Genomic DNA, 20504 nt, shown 5'->3' with positions numbered 1-20504 from the left:
ATGCATGCACTCAAAGACTTGGCCTCTATTGCGTGACCTAGCCAACTATAGCTAGGCTACTCAGGATGATGTGTTGCTTGTTTTTCTGCTTTTGATGCACTTTGAGAATTTTATGAAAAGTACTATAGAAGTTAAATATATTATTATTATACCAAAGATGGTTTATTTACTTTAGTAGAGAAAAAGCTCTGATGAACGCCAAGAGGCCGACATGTAAGCGTCAATAAAATAAATGATATTAGCAAGATCAGTGTGCAGGTTTTTTTAATGTTTTATTTATGTAATTGTTACCATGCACCTGCAACAAGATAGCTCAGATGTGCAAGTGCATTTTTTAATGTTGAAATTCTGAAAATAAAATACACCAACAGTAGATATATATATTTTTTTATTACAAACAAGAAACACTTTTCAATGAGAACAGAAATCCACTTTGGGTTTCAAAAAAGGACTTAACCAAAAACAGTACAAAATGAATAAATGAATAGCTATAAATAAATAACATACAAAATATTCTGAACAAAAATATGATTGCAACATGTGAAGTGTTGGTTCCATGTTTCATGAGCTGAAATAAAAGATCAAATAAATTGTACATACGCACAAAAAGCTTATTTCTCTCAAATTGTGTGCACAAATGTGTTTACATCCCTGTTAGTGAGAAATTGGCATGCTGACTGTCCACCAGAGCTGTTGCCAGAGAATGTAATGTTCATTTCTCTACCATAAGCCACCTCCAACGTCATTTTAGAGAATTTGGCAGTACGTCCAACCGGCCTCACAACCGCAGACCTCGTGTAACCATGCCAGCCCAGGACCTCCACATCCGGCTTCTTCACCTGCGGGATCATCTTAGACCAGCCACCTGGATAGCTGATGAAACTGAGGACTATTTCTGTCTGTAATAAAGCCCTTTTGTGGGGAAAAACTCATTCTGATTGGCTGGGCCTGGCTCCCAAGTGGGTGGGCCTATGCCAAGGCCCACCCATGGCTGCGCCCCTGCCCGGTCTTGTGAAATCCATAGATTAGGGCCTAATGAATTTATTTAAATTGACTTCATTCCTTATATTTTTGTTCAGTATACATTCCACTACTTCTTAATTGTGGCCTCTGAAATGGCCATAAGGTGTGCCTCCCTGGCAGTCACCTCCTTCTCCCGCTACATCTGAACCCTTCTGGGAGGGAGAGGAGCCCACAGCTGCACCTAGGGAGGATGAGGAGATGATGACCAGTGGGGTGATGGAGTGGCAGCCCCCCTGCGCCTGATCTATCACCGCATACCACTTCCAGGATGACACTATGGCCTACCCTCCCTCCATGCTGACTCCTGTGGCGGGAGCTTTCAACTCCTGAAATATATGGAAAAGGATAGCTTTAGGCATCAAACATATTACATGTTAAGCCCTGTAAAATGTATTATGCCAATTGCAGTACATTTCTCTGGAATACTTGCACCTTTCTAACATGCACAGTGCCTTCAGAAAGTATTCACACACATTTTCTGTGTTAAAATTGATTAAATTGAGATTTTATTGTCATACCCCATGAAGTCAAAGTGGAATTATGTTTTTAGAATTTTTTACAAATTAATGCAAAATGTAAAGCTGAAAATTCTTGAGTCAATAAGTATTCAACCCCTTTGTTATGGCAAGCCTAAATAAGTTGAGGAGTACAAATGTTGCTTAACAAGTTGCATTATAAATTGCATGGACTCTTTGTTAATAGTGTTTAACATGATTTCTGAATGACTACCTCATCTCTATACCCTACACATACAATTATCTGTAAAGTCCCTCAGTCGAGCAGAACATTTCAAACACAGATTCAACCATAAAGACCAGGGAGGTTTTCCAGTGCCTCACAGTTATAGAGTTTAATGGCTGTGAGAAAACTGAGGATGGATCAACAACAGTTTCTAGGATAAAAAGAAACGGAATAGAGCTAAGCACGGGCAAAATCCTAGAGGAAAACCTGGTTCAGTCTGCTTTCCAACAGACACAGGGAGACAAATTCACCTTTCAGCAGACAATACCCTAAAACACAAGACCAAATATACCAAGATGACATTGAATGTTCATGAGTGGCCTACTTACAGTTATGACTTAAATTGGCTTGAAAATCTATGGCAAGACTTGAAATTGGCTGTCTAGCAATGATCAACAACCAACTTGACAGAACTTGAATAATTTTAAAAAGAATAATGTGCAAATAACGACAATCGATGTGTGCAAAGCTCTTAGAGACAGCCAGAAAGACTCACAGCTGTAATCACTGCCAAAGGTGTGAATACTTACAGTGCTATGAAAAAGTATTTGCCCGCGTTCTAATTTTCTTTACTTTTGCATATTTTTTACACTGAATTTTATCAGACCTTCTACCAAAACCTAACATTAGATAAATGGAACATGAGTGAACAAATAACACAACAATCACATACTTATAGAGCTTCCTGTAGTTGTTGATCAGTCTCTCACATCGCTGTGGATGAATTCTGTTCCACTGTTCCATGCAGAACTGCTTTAACTCAGCGACATTTGTGGGTTTTCAAGCATGAACTGCTTGTTTCAAGTCCTGCCACAACATCTCAATTGGAATTAGGTCTGGACTTTGACTAGGCCATTAAAAACTTCAAATGTGTTGTTTTTTAGCCATTTTCATGTAGACTTGATTGTGTGCTTTTGATCATTGTCCTGCTGCATGACCCAGCTGCGCTTCAGCTTCAGCTCACAGACGGATGGCCTGACATTCTCCTAGCCCATTTCACTGTTGCGGACAATTTATGTTTGAGGCTTTACTGAGCTGGACAAACTTCGGTCTTCGGAGAGCCCAAGCAGATCAAGAATGCAGACATTTGCAAAGCTCTAGTCAGAACAGGCCTTGCACAAACTTTTTCCCCATGGCACATTTTCTGGCTGGCGCCCACATTATTGTTTTCCTTATAAATAATAACTTTGGACATGTGTGCGTTCCTATCAAAGTAAGTGCCTTATTTTCTGTATATTGTGTTGTCATTTCTACTGTAGCATACCATATGTATGTATGGAGCATAATGTATTTACTGTTTTATTCACATGTTGTCAAGTACTGGTGCATTCCGATTCTTGCATAAATTGTAATGGACACATATGATGTTTGTTGACATCATACAATGCATTCTGGTTGTCACGTAAGCGTCTGTCAGACAAAAGATGTTATAACAAAACGAGGTGAGCGGATAGTTCACGTGACTGACTTATGGTGCTTTCAAGACAACTGGGAACACTGGAAAATCATGACTTCAGTGATTTTCAGGTTGAGAACTCTAGAAAGAGGCCAGAGTTCCCGAGTTGGAATTTCGAGTTGGATGACTGTTCAAAACAATTGTTCCCACTTGTTTCTTTCAGAGTTTCCAGTTGTCTTGAATGCACTGAAGTCGGAAGTTGGAGATTTCCAAGTTCCCAGTTGTTTTGAACGCGGGCATCAGATTATAACTACGGTACCTCAGGGCTGCCAGCTCAGACCCCCCTTTACAGTTTTTGACAAATCACAAAGCAAATAAAATGTTATCACCTCACTGATCATCACCCCAAATACAAGCCTACTGCCTAGCCTAATCGTAGCGCGAAAGCTAAACAGGGATAAAACCATTTTAGGGGGATTTATGTGGGGGGGGGGGGGGGGGGGGGGGGGTCATATAATTTGTGGGAGGGTTTCAAGTCCATGGGGGTAACGTGGGGGGATATGATGCAGGAAATATTACTATGATGGGGGATTTATCAATAAACGGGGGGCAAACACAGGAGAACTGTATACGCTAAGTAAAAATAAAAACCCTGAGGTACCATAGTTACAATCTGATGCCACGTTCAAAATAACTGGGAACTGGGAACTCGGAAATCTCCGACTTCCAACTTCAGTGCATTCAAGACAACAGGAAACTCGGAAAAACACAAGCTCCGACCGGGAAATGTTTTTTTGAACGGTCATCCAACTTGGAATTCCAACTCGGGAACTCGGGGCACCTGAAAATCACCATAAGTCAGTCACGTGTTTTATCCGTTAACCTTGTTTTGTTATAACATCTTTGGTCTGACAGACGCTTACGTGACAACCAGAATGTATTGTATGATGTCAAGAAACATGACGCCACACATAGCTGGCAAAAAACTTAGCATTAGCTCATCATAATCAGTACAACTTTCAAAAAAGTATTTTACACACATCATATGTGTCCATTACAATCTATGCTTGAATCGGAATGCATGATTTGTCACCAGTCCTTGAAAACATGTGAATAAAACAGTAAATACCTTATGATCCATACATACATACGGTATGCTACAGTAGAAACGACAACACGATATACAGAAAATAAGGCACTTACTTTGATAGGAATGCACACATGTCCAAAGTTATTATTTGTAAGGAAAACAACAATGAAGGCAATGCGGGTGCCAGCCAGAAAATGTGCCAGTGTAAAAAGTTTGTGCAAGGCCTGTTCTGACTAGAGAGGACCAATGTCTTCAAATTTGATCTGGGGAAACACTGGGGAAGTTCTCGGGTTCTTCGTAAAGAGAGAAGTTTGTCCGGCTCAGTAAAGCCTCAAACATAAATTGACCGCAACAGTGAAATGGGCTACTTCTTACATGAATTCATGAGGAGGCGGAACACACCTCAATTCAAACTGTTGTTTGGAAAATAAACTAGTTAGAAAATACTGCTAGCGTTAGCTTGCTCAGTTTTCATGATGGCTAGCAGCTAACTGCTACTTAACAGGAATCCGGGACACAAACTTGCAGTCCCAGCAGTAAAGGATGAACGCGTCGTGGAATCCATGGCAATACAAACTTTATCTATGATTAAAAAGTATTGAATTAAAATGATTTAATTAAAACAACAAACCGAGTGTAGACAGTAAATTGTTCTGTTGCGCGCTTTGATGACATCACATCTGTAGGGCTAAACATGAGATGCGAACAGTAACAGTACAAACTATTGTTATTGTATTTGTTTATAGTCTAGAGGCCCAACCAACTCCATATTTATAGGGATGATCTGAGGAGAGCGCCATGTTGCAATGTTTCGATTGACTGGCTGCCTGAGCTCATGGCTTTGCGATCGCTTATTGATTTTTGATCAATAAGCGATCCGCAGCGGCAGCATGCTAATACAGTAGAGCATTCGCTCCGTCTCCCAGTCTTATTTTATCTTAATGGGGAGGTGGGTATGCTGCCAAAGCATAGGGCCTCTGGGAACCTGGCGCCGACGAGGATGGCGGCCTCGCGACTAGCTCTTAGGCAACTTTGTTATATTTTGTTTTTTTATGTATAATTTTTTACATTATTAGCTCAGAAAGTGTTTTGTATCATTACATACAGCCGGGAAAAACTATTGGATATAAGAGCGGCGGTAACTCACCAGCATTACGACCAGGAATTCGACTTTCCCGAAGCAGATCCTATGTTTGCTCTCCCCAGGGCAATTGAACTGATTCCAGTGGCTGACCCAAAACATCGCCGGGCGGAGGAGAGGCACTTGGAGCGGCCTGCTGGTTCGACTTAGGAGGTGCACTATTCGAACTTCCGGGATGGTTATAAGGCCCTCCCTCGCCCTCCTTTCGGCATATCTGACCACGTCTCCATTTTGCTCCTCCCTTCCTATAGGCAGAAACTCAAACAGGAAGTACCTGTGCTAAGGACTATTCAACGCTGGTCTGACCAATCGGAATCCATGCTTCAAGATTGTTTTGATCACACGGACTGGGATATGTTTTGGGTAGCCTCCGAGAATAACATTGATGAATACACGGATACGGTGACTGAGTTTATCAGGAAGTGTATAGGTGATGTTGTGCCAACTGTGACTATTAAAACCTACCCTAACCAGAAACCGTGGATAGATGGCAGCATTCGTGCAAAACTGAAAGTGCGAACCATCGCATTTAACCATGGCAAGGTGACTGGGAATATGGCAGAATACAAACAGTGTAGCTACTCACTCCGCAAGGCAATTAAACTGGCAAAACATCAGTATAGAGACAAAGTGGAGTCGCAATTCAACGGCTCAGACACGAGACGTATGTGACAGGGTCTACAGACAATCACGGACTACAAAAGGAAAACCGACGTCTTGCTTCCAGACAAGCTAAACACCTTCTATGCCCGCTTTGAGGATAACACAGTGCCACCGACGAGGCCCACTACCAAGGACTGTGGCCTCTCCTTGTCCGTGGCCGACGTGAGTAAGACATTTAAGCATATCAACCCCCGCAAGGCTGCCGGCCCAGACGGCATCCCTAGCCGTGTCCTCAGAGCATGCGCAGACCAGCTGGCTGGTGTGTTTACGGACATATTCAATCTCTTCCTTTCCCAGTCTGCTGTTCCCACATGCTTCAAGATGGCCACCATTGTTCCTGTACCCAAGAAAGCAAAGGTAACTGAACTAAATGACTATTGCCCCGTAGCACTCACCTCTGTCATCATAAAGTGCTTGAGAGACTAGTCAAAGATCATATCAACTCTACCTTACCTGTCACCCTAGACCCACTTCAATTTGCTTACCACCCCAATAGATCCACAGACGATACAATTGCCATCACACTGCACACTGCCCTATCCCATCTGGACAAGAGGAATACCTATGTAAGAATGCTGTTCATTGACTATAGCTCAGCATTCAACACCATAGTACCCTCCAAGCTCATCATTAAGCTCGAGGCCCTGGGTATGAACCACGCCCTGTGCAACTGGATCCTGGACTTCCTGCCGGGCCGCCCCCCAGGTGGTGAAGGTAGGAAACAACATCTCCACTTTGCTGATCCTCAACACTGGGGCCCCACAAGGGTGCGTGCTCAGCACCCTCCTGTAGTCCCTGTTCACCCATGACTTGGCCACGCCCAAGCACGCCTCCAACTCAATCATCAAGTTTTCAGACGATACAACAGTAGTAGGCTTGATTACCAACAATGACGAGACCGCCTACAGGGAGGAGGTGAGGGTTCTGGGAGTGTGGTGCCAGGAAAATAACCTCTCACTCAACGTCAACAAAACAAAGGAGATCATTGTCACGCTCTGGCTCTGGGGACGCTGGTATATTGAGCCAGGGTGTGAGTGTTCTTTATGTTTTGTGCTCGTTGTGTCCGTTCTAGTTGTTGTATTTCTATGTTGGCCAGAGTGGTTCTCAATCAGAGGCAACGAGTGTCAGCTGTTGCTGGTTGTCTCTGATTGGGAACCATATTTAGACAGGCTGTTTTCCCACAGTGTTTGTGGGATCTTGTTCCAGTGTGGTTTGTGTTAGACCGTGGACGTCACGTTATCATTTGTTGTTTTGTTCGTGAATTATTAAATAAAGAATATGTTTGCCTTCAACGCTGCGCCTTGGTCCTCTGTACCCGACAGTTGTGACAATCATGGACTTCAGGAAACAGCAGAGGGTGCACCCCCCTATCCACATAGACGGGACCGCAGTGGAGAAGGTGGAAAGCTTAAAGTTCCTTGGCGTACACATCACTGACAAACTGAAATGGTCCACCCACGCAGACAGTGTGGTGAAGAAGGCGCAACAGAGCCTCTTCAACCTCAGGAGGCTGAAAAAAATGTGTCTTGGCACCTAAAACCCTCACAAACTTTTACAGATGCACAATTGAGAGCATCCTGTTGGGTTGTATCACCGCCTGGTACGGCAACTGCACCACCCGCAACCGCAGGGCTCTCCAGAGGGTGGTGCAGTCTGCGGCACGCATTAACGGGGGCAAACTACCCGCCCTTCAAGACACCTACATCACCCGATGTCACAGGAAGGCCAAAAAGATCATCGTCATCAACCACACGAGCCACTGCCTGTTCACCCTGCTATCATCCAGAAGGCGAGGTCAGTACAGGTGCATCAAAGCTGGGACCGAGAGAATGAAAAACAGCTTCTATGTTAAGGCAATCAGACTGTTAAATAGCCATCACTAGCACATTAGAGGCTGCTGCTGCCTATTGAAATCACTGGTCACTTTAAGAAATGGAACACTAGTCACTTTAATAATGTTTACATATCTTGCACTACTCATCTCATATGTATATATTGTATTATATTCTATAATGTTCTACTGTATCTTAGTCCATGCTGCTCTGTCATTGCATGTCCATATGTATATATTATTAAATTATATTCCTTACTACATTTGTGTGTATTGGGTATATGTTGTGAAATTGTTAGATATTACTTGTTAGATATTACTGCACTGTCGGAGCTAGAAGCACAAGCATTTCGCTACACCCGCAATAACATCTGCTAAACACGTGTATGTGACAAATCAAATTTGATTTGATTTGATTTGAGAGAGAAATAGAGAGAGCGAGAGAGCGAGAGAGGGGAAGAGAGAGACGGGAAGCGAGAGACAGGAAGAGAGAGACAGGAAGAAAGAGACGGGAAGAGAGAGACAGAAAGAGAGAGATGGGAAGAGAGAGCAAGATACAGTGGCTCAATGTAAATAATGCCGGTTACACTGTCTAAAGCGCCAGGACAACGCAGTTCAAATTCTTCCCTCGCCACTTCTCAGGCTGCTTCCCCTAGTATAAATTGTTGTCCATTTCTTTTTTCAGAGCACCTATTATAATGACTAATAGATTAGAGGAGATGCAGAGAGGATGGTTATTCTTTCAGAGAGAAGAAGAGAGGGGGATGAGTAGAGAGTGGAAGGAGGAGAGGAAGCATGAGGAGCACAGAAATACACAGTGGAGATGCAGTGAGAGATGGATAGAGAGGAAAGGGAAGAGTAGAGAAAGAAGAGAGAGAAGAGGCATTAGGGCGCTGATATACACTGAGTATACCAAACATTAGGAACACCTTCCTAATATTGAGTTGCACTCTCCCCCCCCGTTTGCCCTCAGAACAGCCTCAATTTGTCGGGGCATGGACTCTACAAGGTGTCGTAAGTGTTCCACAGAGATGCTGGCCCATGTTGACTCCAATGCGTCCCATTGTTGTGTCAAGTTGGCTGGATGTCCTTTGGGTGGTGGACCATTCTTGATACACATGGGAAACTGTTGAGCGTGAAAAACCCAGCGAAGTTGCAGTTCTTGACATAAAACGGTGCACCTTGCACCTACTACCATACCACAGCTTCCCATTCACCCTCTGAATAGCACACATACACAATCCATGTCTCAATTGTTTCAAGGCTTAAAAATCCTTCTTTAGCCTGTCTCCTCCCCTTCATCAACACTGATTAATGTAGATTTAACAAGTGACATCAATAAGGGATCATAGCTTTCACCTGGATTCACCTGGTCAGTTTGTCATGTTTTGTATACTCAGTGTAGATGAAAAAAGAGAACCAGAGAGAGAGAGAAAAAGCAGTAGAATCCAATGGAGAGAGGGGAGGGGATTCTGGAAGGCTATATCAAGCTTGGTCTCTCCACAGGAGCCTGTTTAATGAGTGCAGAGTTTGTAATTATTGGTTATCAACCTGATAATAGTCATTGCTCCATTTTACATCGCAGTTTCCACATACTTATACAATTATGGCAAATTATTACCGGAGCATTAGTCTAGGCCTCTCGATTGCACACTTTAAATGTCAATCATGCAGTACGACTGTGGCTGTGTCATTATTTGTACATTATAACATCTTTAATATTTTAGGGGGGAATAAGAAAAAATGTGTATGCAGAAAAATAAAAATCTTACCAGGGTAAAAACTCTATAGAAATAAAACGATCAAAGCTTGGGAGACATTTTTATCACTTAAAATCCTGGGTAACACTTTATTTGGATAGTCCATATGTAGATGCTCTACAGACTATCAGTAAAATGTCAACTAACTATCTACTAACCCTAACACTAACCTTAACCCTTACCCAAACCCTTATTCTAAACCTAACCTTAGCAAACCGTTGCTTATCAACAGATAGTTTGTTGATAGTATGACCATCTGTAGAGCATCTACAGGACTGTGTGTGTGTGTTTGTGTGTGTGTGTGTGTGTGTGTGTGTGTGTGTGTGTGTGTGCGTGCGTGCGTGCGAGTGAGAGCAAGAGAGAGAACCACCTTCATCATGTGTGTTAGCTCCCTCTGAGGAGGGAAGTCATCAATCTTACAGGGCTGTGCTGTGCAGAGGACTGCCTGGGCTTTCATTAGCAGGTGAATATGGCACCCTATTCCCTATAGTGCACTACTTAGGGCTCTGGTCAAAAGGGTACCATTTGGGACACACTCTGTCTCACCTCTCAGTCAGAGAGATTAGATCTGAAGGGACGGCCAACCAACCAGACTACAGCACTCTGATGCATCATAATTTAGCTTGATTGGTACACACAGACACAGACACACACACACACAGAGACAGACACAGACACACACACACACACACGTACAAGAACATGTATAAGAAGCATAAGCACATGTATGCATACATACCGTATACACATACAGCACATGCACACATGTACACCCAGGTAACCTTTCATTCGCAACTGCAAATAACTCCATGGAAGTGCATCCTGCATGAACCAACTTTAGCTTGCTCTACCCAGGTGTGTTTAGATATTGTATCAAAAAGGACTTAGAATGAACAAAGACTAATCCCACCTAGCCTGTGATTTTCTATTTCTGAGGGCATATCTAAACTGAGAGAGGCGGGGAGACACCATCTTTATTCTGTCAACATACTGTATTTAGATGGCTTTCTTTCATTGATCCCTAATATTCTGAACTCGTTCTCTTAATATATTCTATTCAGTCTGTCAACAAAATTCAAACTAAAAAGTACACCGTATTTAAAGGGATGGCTTAAGATAAATGTATTGAAAACCCTATTGAATGAAAACACCACAAGAAAATATGTTGGCCAGCAAGTGGGAGGGTTTTCAGTGGTTGATTTACATTTACTCAGCGTGCGCAAGGGAACCAAGCTTGCAAAGCCCGTTACTCACATTCATAATGCAAGTCTGAATACCAACTACTGAGAAGTGCGTAGGAAAGGCGTGCATAAGAAAGCTGTAATTTCCTATGTTGGAATCCAGCCCTAAGTGAGAACTGAGGAGCACAGTGTTACTATAAGAGATCAAATACACTGTGCGGATGAACAGTTAAAAGCAGCTTGTGTCTGTCTTAATTTGCCTCTGACCCGAACGTCATCTGTCATTTTCTATTAATATCCGGACGATTCCACACGTTGAATCGCCACCGTTCGTTGACATCCAGAAGGTGAACTACTGCACACAGCCGATGTTCGTTATAGTGTGTCTTGTCCTAAAGGTCTACCTCCAGAGCACCATTTTTGATCATTGTGAATGAGAGTATGAGGCTACTTTCTTTTTAAACGACACCAGCCTTATACCTGAGAAACACTCTTCTGACATGACAGATCTGGATCAAAAGGACCTATTGCTGAATCAAAGTCAGGCCCGATTAAGATTTAATCACAGCAGAACCTGGGTGCTGCTGCCACACGCCACGAAACAACCTCCCCTCTCCTCTCCAGACCTCAGCCCCAGCTGGAAGTGCTCCCAAAATAAAGAAATGTGTGTGTGAGTGTATGTGTGTGTGTGTGTGAATGCGCACGTGTGTATTTAGTCACTTTACCCTGCCTTCATGTACAGTACATACACTGAGTGTACAAAACATTAGGAACATGACAGACTTGACCAGGTCAATCCAGGTGAAAGCTATGATCCGTTATTGATGTGTGTAGATGAAGGGGAGGAGACAGGTTAAATAAGGATTTGTAAGCTTTGAGAGAATTGAGACATGGATTGTGTATGTGTGCCATTCAGAGTCTGAATGGGCAAAACTAAATATGTAAGTGCCTTTGAACGGGGTATGGCAGTAGGTGCCATGCGTACCCGGTTTGTGTCAAGAATTGCAACGCTGCTGAGTTTTTCACGTGCAACAGTTTCCTGTGTGTTTTAAGAGTGGTCCACCACCCAAAGGACATCCAGCCAACTTGAAACTTGAAACTGTGGGAAGCATTAGAGTCAACATGGGCCAGCATTCCTGTGGAACGCTTCATGCCCCAACGAATTGAGGCTGTTCTGATGTTCAGTATGAGGAAGGTGTTCCTAATGTTTTTTACACTCAGTGTATCTACATACAGTATCTCAAATACCTCGTACCTCTGCACATTGATCTGGTACTGGTACTCCCTGTATATAACTCCATTCTTGTGTATTTTATTTTATTCCTCTTGTGTTACTCAGCATCGTTTAAAAATCATCATAATTGCTGTAACCTTTCCTTATGTTTTAAATAAAAGACAAATAAACAAATTCTTCTTCCTGCAGAGCAAACATGAATCCTCGGAAATGTGTTTGTATGTTATAGAGAGAGAGCGAGAGAAAGAGAGGAGATAGTGATAGCGAGAGTGTGTGTGTGTGTTTGTGTGTGTGTGTGTGTGTGTGTGTGTGTGCGCGCGCATGTATTTAGTCCAGGCGTCATATGTTCGTAATGACTTGAGTACTCCTATTGTTGTCACAATTTCATTAGGTATGAAAATGTGACAGTGGAATGTTTGGTTAGATTTATCTTTGTGGCACCTAGCTCTGTCTGAAAGATGCACAATTCACAAGACAGATTTAAATTAAACCATTGAAGCTTACAAACCAAAACAGCAACAAAGATTGTAATTGTATTTTGCATGCATATTGGCATAACATATGCATATAGCAGTAGTATAACACATTCGTTTCATGAATACACCCCATATTGTCATAGATTGTGCTTTCCCAACCAATCCTAAAATGGGAGGCAGCATTTTTTATTTCACAGACTTCTTGCTGTGCAGAAAGTATGCTACACTGCTGCTAACATGGAGCCATACGGACTAATACAGGAAGAGGTTAAAAGCCAATGTAGTCAGCTTGCCTCCTCTCACAACTGTATTTAGGACGAGGGAGGGAGGGGGGTTGAAACGTTGCATTATTTTTAGAAAGACATGTCTCTGCATCTCTGTAATTATAAAGCAATTCAGAGCTGACTGATAGGATTCCAATCCACTTTTTTCAGCCTTATCTTTTCCCCACAACTGCCACAGACTCCTACATGCATTTTAATAAGGTAATTATTGAGTGAATTCTAAACAGTATTCTGAGGGAAGGCCAGCTACAGCATTTAAATGGAGTCAGCTAGCATTCTTACGTGCTACCAGAACACATACTTTTTCTTTTACATTAGGAATCTTTATGGTGTATTTATAGCTATATCTTTTTTGTGTGTAGGCAGGCAAGCAAATCATTTAGTTCTGGAAAGATAAGCTCAATCTAAATGTCCACTTTTGACATGAGCGCTGAATACGAAGCTGTCATTGTATAGGATATCAGAGATTGGACAGTTTGTGAGTGTAGACTCTTTTGTCAAGTTAAGACACAATCCTTCCCAGCACTACCATGTGTTTACATTACATTAAGTATTCTCTTGAAAAGCAGTGTGTCTGCAGAATGTTATTTGCTCTTCTTTTTTTTGCTCCAGCACAGCAGAATGTGCAAACCTCAGTTGAAAAGTGTTATTTGACATCCCAAACTCCAAAGCTATCTTTCAGCCGCTAAAATAAACGGATACATATGGAGGGAGAGGCAGGCCTCCCCATGGACCATCCTATCTCAAGGCAAGTTTTCTGTTGTTTGATGGAGCTCATCAGACAAGAGTTTTCCACTGAGGCAACGTGAAGGGGGAAGCAACAACTAGGCGCCATGGGTAAAAACATCTTAACTTGAAGTTTGCCAAATCTGTTACAGTGGAAGAAAAACAGTCACTCAGCTTCTTCTATGTTTTAAGAGGTCTAAGAGGCCTGTGGATCCGTTTTTGGTTGGTCTCATGGACTAGACGTAACATAGTAAACATAAATCCGAGACACTAAAATTAGTATGATATGTTACTTTGATATGGTTACATAAGACAGAAGGGTACTTATCGCAAAAACAAAAGGAGGGTGGTTGTTCGGGTGTAAAACACGAACGTCTGGCAACCCAAAGGTTGTGTGTTTTGAATCTCATCATGGACAACTTTAGCATTTTAGCTAATTAGCAACTTTGCAACTGCTTACTACTTTTGAGCTACTTTGCAACTACTTAGCATGTTAGCTAACCCTTCCCCTAACCCTAACATTAACCTTTTTAGCTAACCCTTCCCATATCCCTAACCTTAACCCTTTAACCTAACTCCTAACCTCTGTATAATACATTTATTTTAATTTGTTCTGGACCTTTGAAAAGACCCCTGGTTGCATGTCTGGTGGGGTAAGTGTGTGTGTCAGTGTTGTGTGTAAGTTGACTAGGCAAACAATTTGGAATTTCCAACACATGAATGTTTCTAATAAAAACAAGAATTGATGCAGTCAGTCTTTCCTCAACTCTTAGCCAAGAGAGACTGGCTTGCATAGTATTAATATTAGCCCTCTGATTACAATGAAGAGCAAGATGTGTGGCTCTGTTCTGGGCCAGCTGCAGCTTAACTAGATCTTTCTTTGCAGCACTTGACCGTATGACTGGATAATAATCAAGATAAGATAAAACTAGAGCCTGCGGGACTTGCTTTGTGGAGTGTGGTGTCAAAAAAAGCAGAGCATCTCTATATTACGGACAGACCTCTCCCCATCTTTACAACCATTGAATCTATATGTTTTGACCATGACAGTTTACAATCTAAGGTAACACCAAGTAATTAAATCTCCTCAACTGCCACACCATTCATTACCAGGTTGAGCTGTGGTCTAGAAATTAAGGAATGATTTGTACCAAATACAATGCTCTTAGTTATAAAGATGTTCCGAACCAGTTTATTACTGACCACCCATTCCAATCACACTACAAACTATCACCCTAATGTACTTAAGGAAATCAAAAATATCATGGATATATTGGAACTAGTGGATATATGGAGGCTTAAATATCCTGACCTAGCGAGATATACATGGCAGAGGCTCAATCGAGCTAGTCGCCTTGACTACCTTCTTATGTCATTCTCGTTGGCACCAAAAGTTTAAAAAGTGATGATAGGGGACAGAATGCAGTCGGACCATTAAACATTTGTCATATACAGTGCATTCGGAAAGTATTCAGACCCCTTGACTTTTTTCACATTTTGGTACGTTACAGACTTATTCAAAAATCACGCATCAATTTACACACAATACCCCATAATGACGAAGCGAAAACAGGTTTTGGAGAATTTTGGAAAATAGAAATACCATATTTACATAAGTATTAGACCCTTTGCTATGAGACTCGAAAGTAAGCTCAGGTGCATCCTGTTTCCATTTATCATCTTTTAGATGTTGCTACAATTTGATTGGATTCGACCTGTGGTAAATTCAATTGATCAGACATGACTTGGAAAGGCACACACCTGTCAATATAAGGTCCCACAGATAACAGTGCATGTCAGAGCAAAAACCAAGCCATGAGGTCGAAGGAATTGTCTGTAGAGCTCCGAGACAGGATTGTGTCGAGGCACATACCTGGGGAAGGGTACCAAAAAATGTCGGCAGCATTGAAGATCCCCAGAACACAGTGGCCTCCATCATTCTTAAATTGAAGAAGTTTGGAACCGCCAAGACTCTTCCTAGAACTGGCCGCCGACCAAACTTCCGGAGACATTTGAAACCCCACCTCTTTAAGGAACACCTGGGATAGGATAAAGTAATCCTTCTACCCCCCCCCCCCTATATCCCACTGGCTATAGGGTGAATGCACCAATTTGTGAGTCTGCTAAATGACGTAAATGTGCCCTTGAGCAAGGCACTTAACCCTAATTGCTCCTGTAAGTCGCTCTGGATAAGAGCGTCTGCTAAATGACTAAAATGTAAAATGTATGCAATCGGGGGAGAAGGGCCTTGGTCAGGGAGGTGACCAAGATCCCGATGGTCACACTGACAGGACAACCAAATCTGCAGCACTCCACCAATCAGGCTTTTATGGTAGAGTGGCAAGACATGAGCACATGACAGGCCGCTTGGAGTTTGCCAAAAGGCACCTAAAGGACTCTCAGACCATGAGAAACAAGATTCTCTGGTCTGATGAAACCAAGATTGAACTCTTTGGCCTGAATGCCAAGCGTCACATCTGGAGGACACCTGGCACCATCTCTACGGTGAAGCATGGTGGTGGCAGCATCATGCTGTGGGGATGTTTTTCAGCAAAAGGGACTGGGAGACTAGTCAGGATTGAGGGAAAGATGAACGGAGCAAAGTATAGAGAGATCCTTGATGAAAACCTGCTCCAGAGCACTCAGGACCTCAGACTGGGGTGAAGGTTCACCTTCCAACAGGACAACAACCCTAAGAACACAGCTAAGACAATGAAGGAGTGGCTTCGGGACAAGTCTCTGAATGTCCTTCAGTGGCCCAGCCAAAGCCCGGATTTGAACCCGATCTAACATATCTGGAGAGACCTGAAAATAGCTGTGCAGCGATGCTCCACATCCAACCTGACAGAGCTTGAGACGATCTGCAGAGAAGAATGGGATAAACTCCCAAAATAAAGGTGTGCCAAGATTGTAGCGTCATACCCAAGAAGACTCAAGGCTGTAATCGCTGCCAAAGGTCCTTCAACAAAGTACTGAGTTAAGGGTCTGAATACTTCTGTAAATGTGATATTTCAGTTTTTTAAATGCAAACTTTTCTAAAAACCTGTTTTTGCTTTGTCATTATGGGGTATTGTGTGCAGATTGATAAGGGGGAAAAACGATTTAATCCATTTTAGAGTAAGGCTGTAACGTAAACAAAATGTGGAAAAAGTCAAGGGGTCTGAAAACATTCTGAATGCGCTGTACATTACTCTTACATATTTACATGTGGGCGAGGATATTGGAAATGTAATCAAAGCCAATTGGATGACAACTTGTTTTTAACCAGGACAGGAGAATTTATAACTGACTTTTTCCGACATAATATAGGTACAGCAGATCCTCTTATTGTATAGGACACTTTTAAATGGAATTCAGTACTCATCTTTAAAACAAAAGCAATCTAGGTCAAAATAATTAATATTAACAAAGGAAATAGAGGAGCTAACAGTACAGATAGATAGCAATAAAAACTGTCAAAGAATATGTTAGAGGAAAAACTAAAAGAAACGGAGGAACTTATTCATGAAAGATCCAGTGTAATATATTATAAAAAATTAAGCGAACTGGATGGAATATGGGTAAAAATGCACCAAATTATTACATTTTTATTAAATTAAATTATTATGCACAACATTTTAAATCTTCAACATAGAAATGCTACCAAAATGAATTGACTGAAACTTGTTACAAATGACGGAGTAACCCATGATTCACCAAACTATATTTTGAAAGCGGAAGCAAAGTACTTTAAACATATGTTTTCGTTTCAGTCTCCTCCATCTCCACTAACCGAAGTTAATTGTAAGGATTTTTTTCTATTTATAATGTAAAATTAACAGCTGTATAGAATGACTCATGTGAAGGCCAAATTACAGAGGAGGAACTTCTTGATGCAATTAAAGCCTTTAACTCCAGGAAAACTCCAGGGCAGGATGGCATACCAGTTGAGGTATACCATACCTTTTTTCGATGTACTCAGAGGACCGTTATTAGCATGTTTTAACCACTCCTATAAAAATTGTAGGTTATCAGATACTCAACAAGAAGGTCTGATTTCATTATTACTGAAACAGGACCCAAGTGGTAAAAATAAAGATCCAGTCCATTTTAAAAAATGGAGGCCCCTTACACTTCAGTGTTGTGATTAAAAAATTATATCAAAATGCATAGTGCATAGAATTAAAAAGGTATTGTCTGATATTATTCATCCTAATCAGACAGGTTTTTATATGGACGATACATTGGAGATAATATAAGACTGGAAACAACATAACACTATGAAAAATCTGGGAAACCAGGCCTGGTATTCATAGCTGACTTTCAAAAGGCTTTTGATAAAGCGCGACTGGAATTTCAGTTTTGGAGAATCTCTTATACAATGGGTTAAAGTTATGTAGAGTTTGTCTCCCAAGTGGCGCAGTGGTCTAAGGAACTGCATCGCAGTGCTAGCTGTGCCACTAGAGATCCTGGTTCGAATCCAGGCTCTGTCGCAGCCGGCCGTGACCGGGAGACCCATGGGGCGGTGCACAATTGGCCCAGCGTCGTCCAGGGGAGGGAATGGCCGGCAGGGATGTAGCTCAGTTGGTAGAGCATGGTGTTTGCAATGCCAGGGTTGTGGGTTCAATTCCCACGGGGGGCCAGTATTAAAATAATGTATGCACTCACTAACTGTAAGTCGCTCTGGATAAGAGCGTCTGCTAAATGACTAAAAATGTTTTTTTTAAATGTAGAGTAACCCTACGTGTAAAATAGTAAATAATGGCTACTTCTCAGAAAGTATTAAACTGTCAAGAGGAGTAAAACAAGGTTGTCCACTATCGGCATATCTATTTATTATGTCCATCGAAATGTTAGCTATTAAAATCAGATCCCAAAATATTATCAAGGGGCTAGAAATCAAGGGCTTAAAAACAAAGGTGTTATTGTACACTGATGATTAATGTTTTCTTTTAAATTCACAATTTGGATCCCTCCACAGCCTCGTAGAGGATCTAAATAATGTGTCTAACCTCACTGGATTACAACCAAATTATGATAAGTGTACTATATAACGTATTTGATCAGTAAAAAATAGAACTTTTACATTACCATGTAGTTTACCAATAAAATGGTCTGACGGTGATGTGGACATAATCTTTATACATATCTCGAAAGAAAGAAATGATCTTACTACAATACATTTTAATAGAAAGTTAGCAAAAATAGATAAGATTTTGTTACCATGGAAAGGAAAATACCTGTCTATTTGTGGAAATATCACCCTGATTAACTCTTTAGTCATATCCCAGTTTACCTATTTACTTAGGGTCTTGCCTACACCTAGCGGCCTGTTTTTTTAATTATATGAGCAAAAAATATACTATTTTATTTGGAACGGTAAGCCAGACAAAATTAAACGGGCCTATTTATGTAATTAATATACATTTGGACGGCAGAAATTATTAAATATTAAAGTATTAGACCTCTCGCTAATGGCTTCAGTCATACAAAGGTTATACTTAAATCCGAACTGGTTCTCTAGCAGATTGGTAAGAATGTCTCACCCCATGTTCAATTACGGCCTTTTTCCCTTTATTCAGATTTAGATCCTCTCACTTTCGTTATAGTCTTTGTAAATGACATCATAAATTGGACTGGTGGAGTTATATCACACATGCAGCTAACACAAATATATGGAAATGTCTGCTCTACACAAAATTATAACCAACTAATTGCAGCATTTTCTGCAAAAATGGAAGAGGCAAATGGAAGGGGGAAAAAGTAAGAAACTTGTCTGTTGGCCCTGCATTAAAGACCAACATTTGATAAAATTATAAATTAAAAAGTATACCATTTTTATTTATGGCATGTCATTAGTAAAGATTGAAAAAAGTAAGAGGCCTAGACAGCTGCCCTGGGGAATTCCTGATTCTACATGGATTATGTTGAAGAGTCTTCCATTAAAGAACACCCTCTGTGTTCTGTTAGACAGGTAACTCTTTATCCACAGTATAGCAGGGGGTGTAAATCCATAACAAATATGTTTTTCCAGCAGCAGACTATGATCGATAATGTCAAAAGCTCCACAGACGTCTAACAAAACAGCTCCCACAATCTTCTGATCATCCATTTCTCTCAGCCAATCATCATTCATTTGTGTAACTGCCGTGCTTGTTGAATGTCCCCCCTTCCATGTAAGCATGCTGAAAGTCTGTTGTCATTTTTTTTACAGTAAAAGAGCATTGTATCTGGTCAAACACAATTATTTCCAAAAGTTTACTAAGGGTTGGCAACAGGCTGATTGGTCGGCTATTTGAGCCAGTAAAGTTGGCTTTGCTATTCTTGGGTAGCGGAATGACTTTTGCTTCCCTCCAGGCCTGAGGGCACACACTTTCTAGTAGGCTTAGATTGAAGATGTGGCAATATCGTCCGCTATTATCCCCAGTCATTTTTTCATCCAAGTTGTCAGACCCCGGTGGCTTGTCATTGTTGATAGACAACAACAATTATTTCACCTCTTCCATGCTCACTTCACGGAATTCAAAATTACAATTATTGTCTTTCATAATTTGATCAGTTATACTTGGATGTGTAGTGTCAACGTATGTTGCTGGCATGTAATGCCAAAATTTGCAAATCTGGCAGATGAAAAAATCATCAAAGTAATTGGCAATGCCAGTGGTTTTTGTGATGAATGGGCCATCTGAATCAATGAATGATGGAGCTGAGTTGACCTTTTTGCCCAAAATGTCATTTAAGGTGCTCCAAAGCTTTTTACTGTCATTCTTTATATAATTTATCTTTGTTTCATAGTATAGTTTCTTTTTCTATTTATTCATTTTATTCACATTATTTCTCAATTTGCAGTACATTTGCCAATTGGTTGTGCAGCCAGACCTATTTGCCATTCCTTTTGCCTCATCCCTCCCAACCATGCAATTTTTCAATTCCTCATTAATCCACAGGGATTTAACAATTTTTACAGTCATTTTCTTAA

The sequence above is a fragment of the Coregonus lavaretus genome (genome assembly GCF_964263955.1).
Source record: "Coregonus lavaretus genome assembly, chromosome: 39".
NCBI classification, from domain to species: Eukaryota; Metazoa; Chordata; class Actinopteri; order Salmoniformes; family Salmonidae; genus Coregonus; species Coregonus lavaretus.
This window is presented reverse-complemented; position numbering follows the sequence as displayed.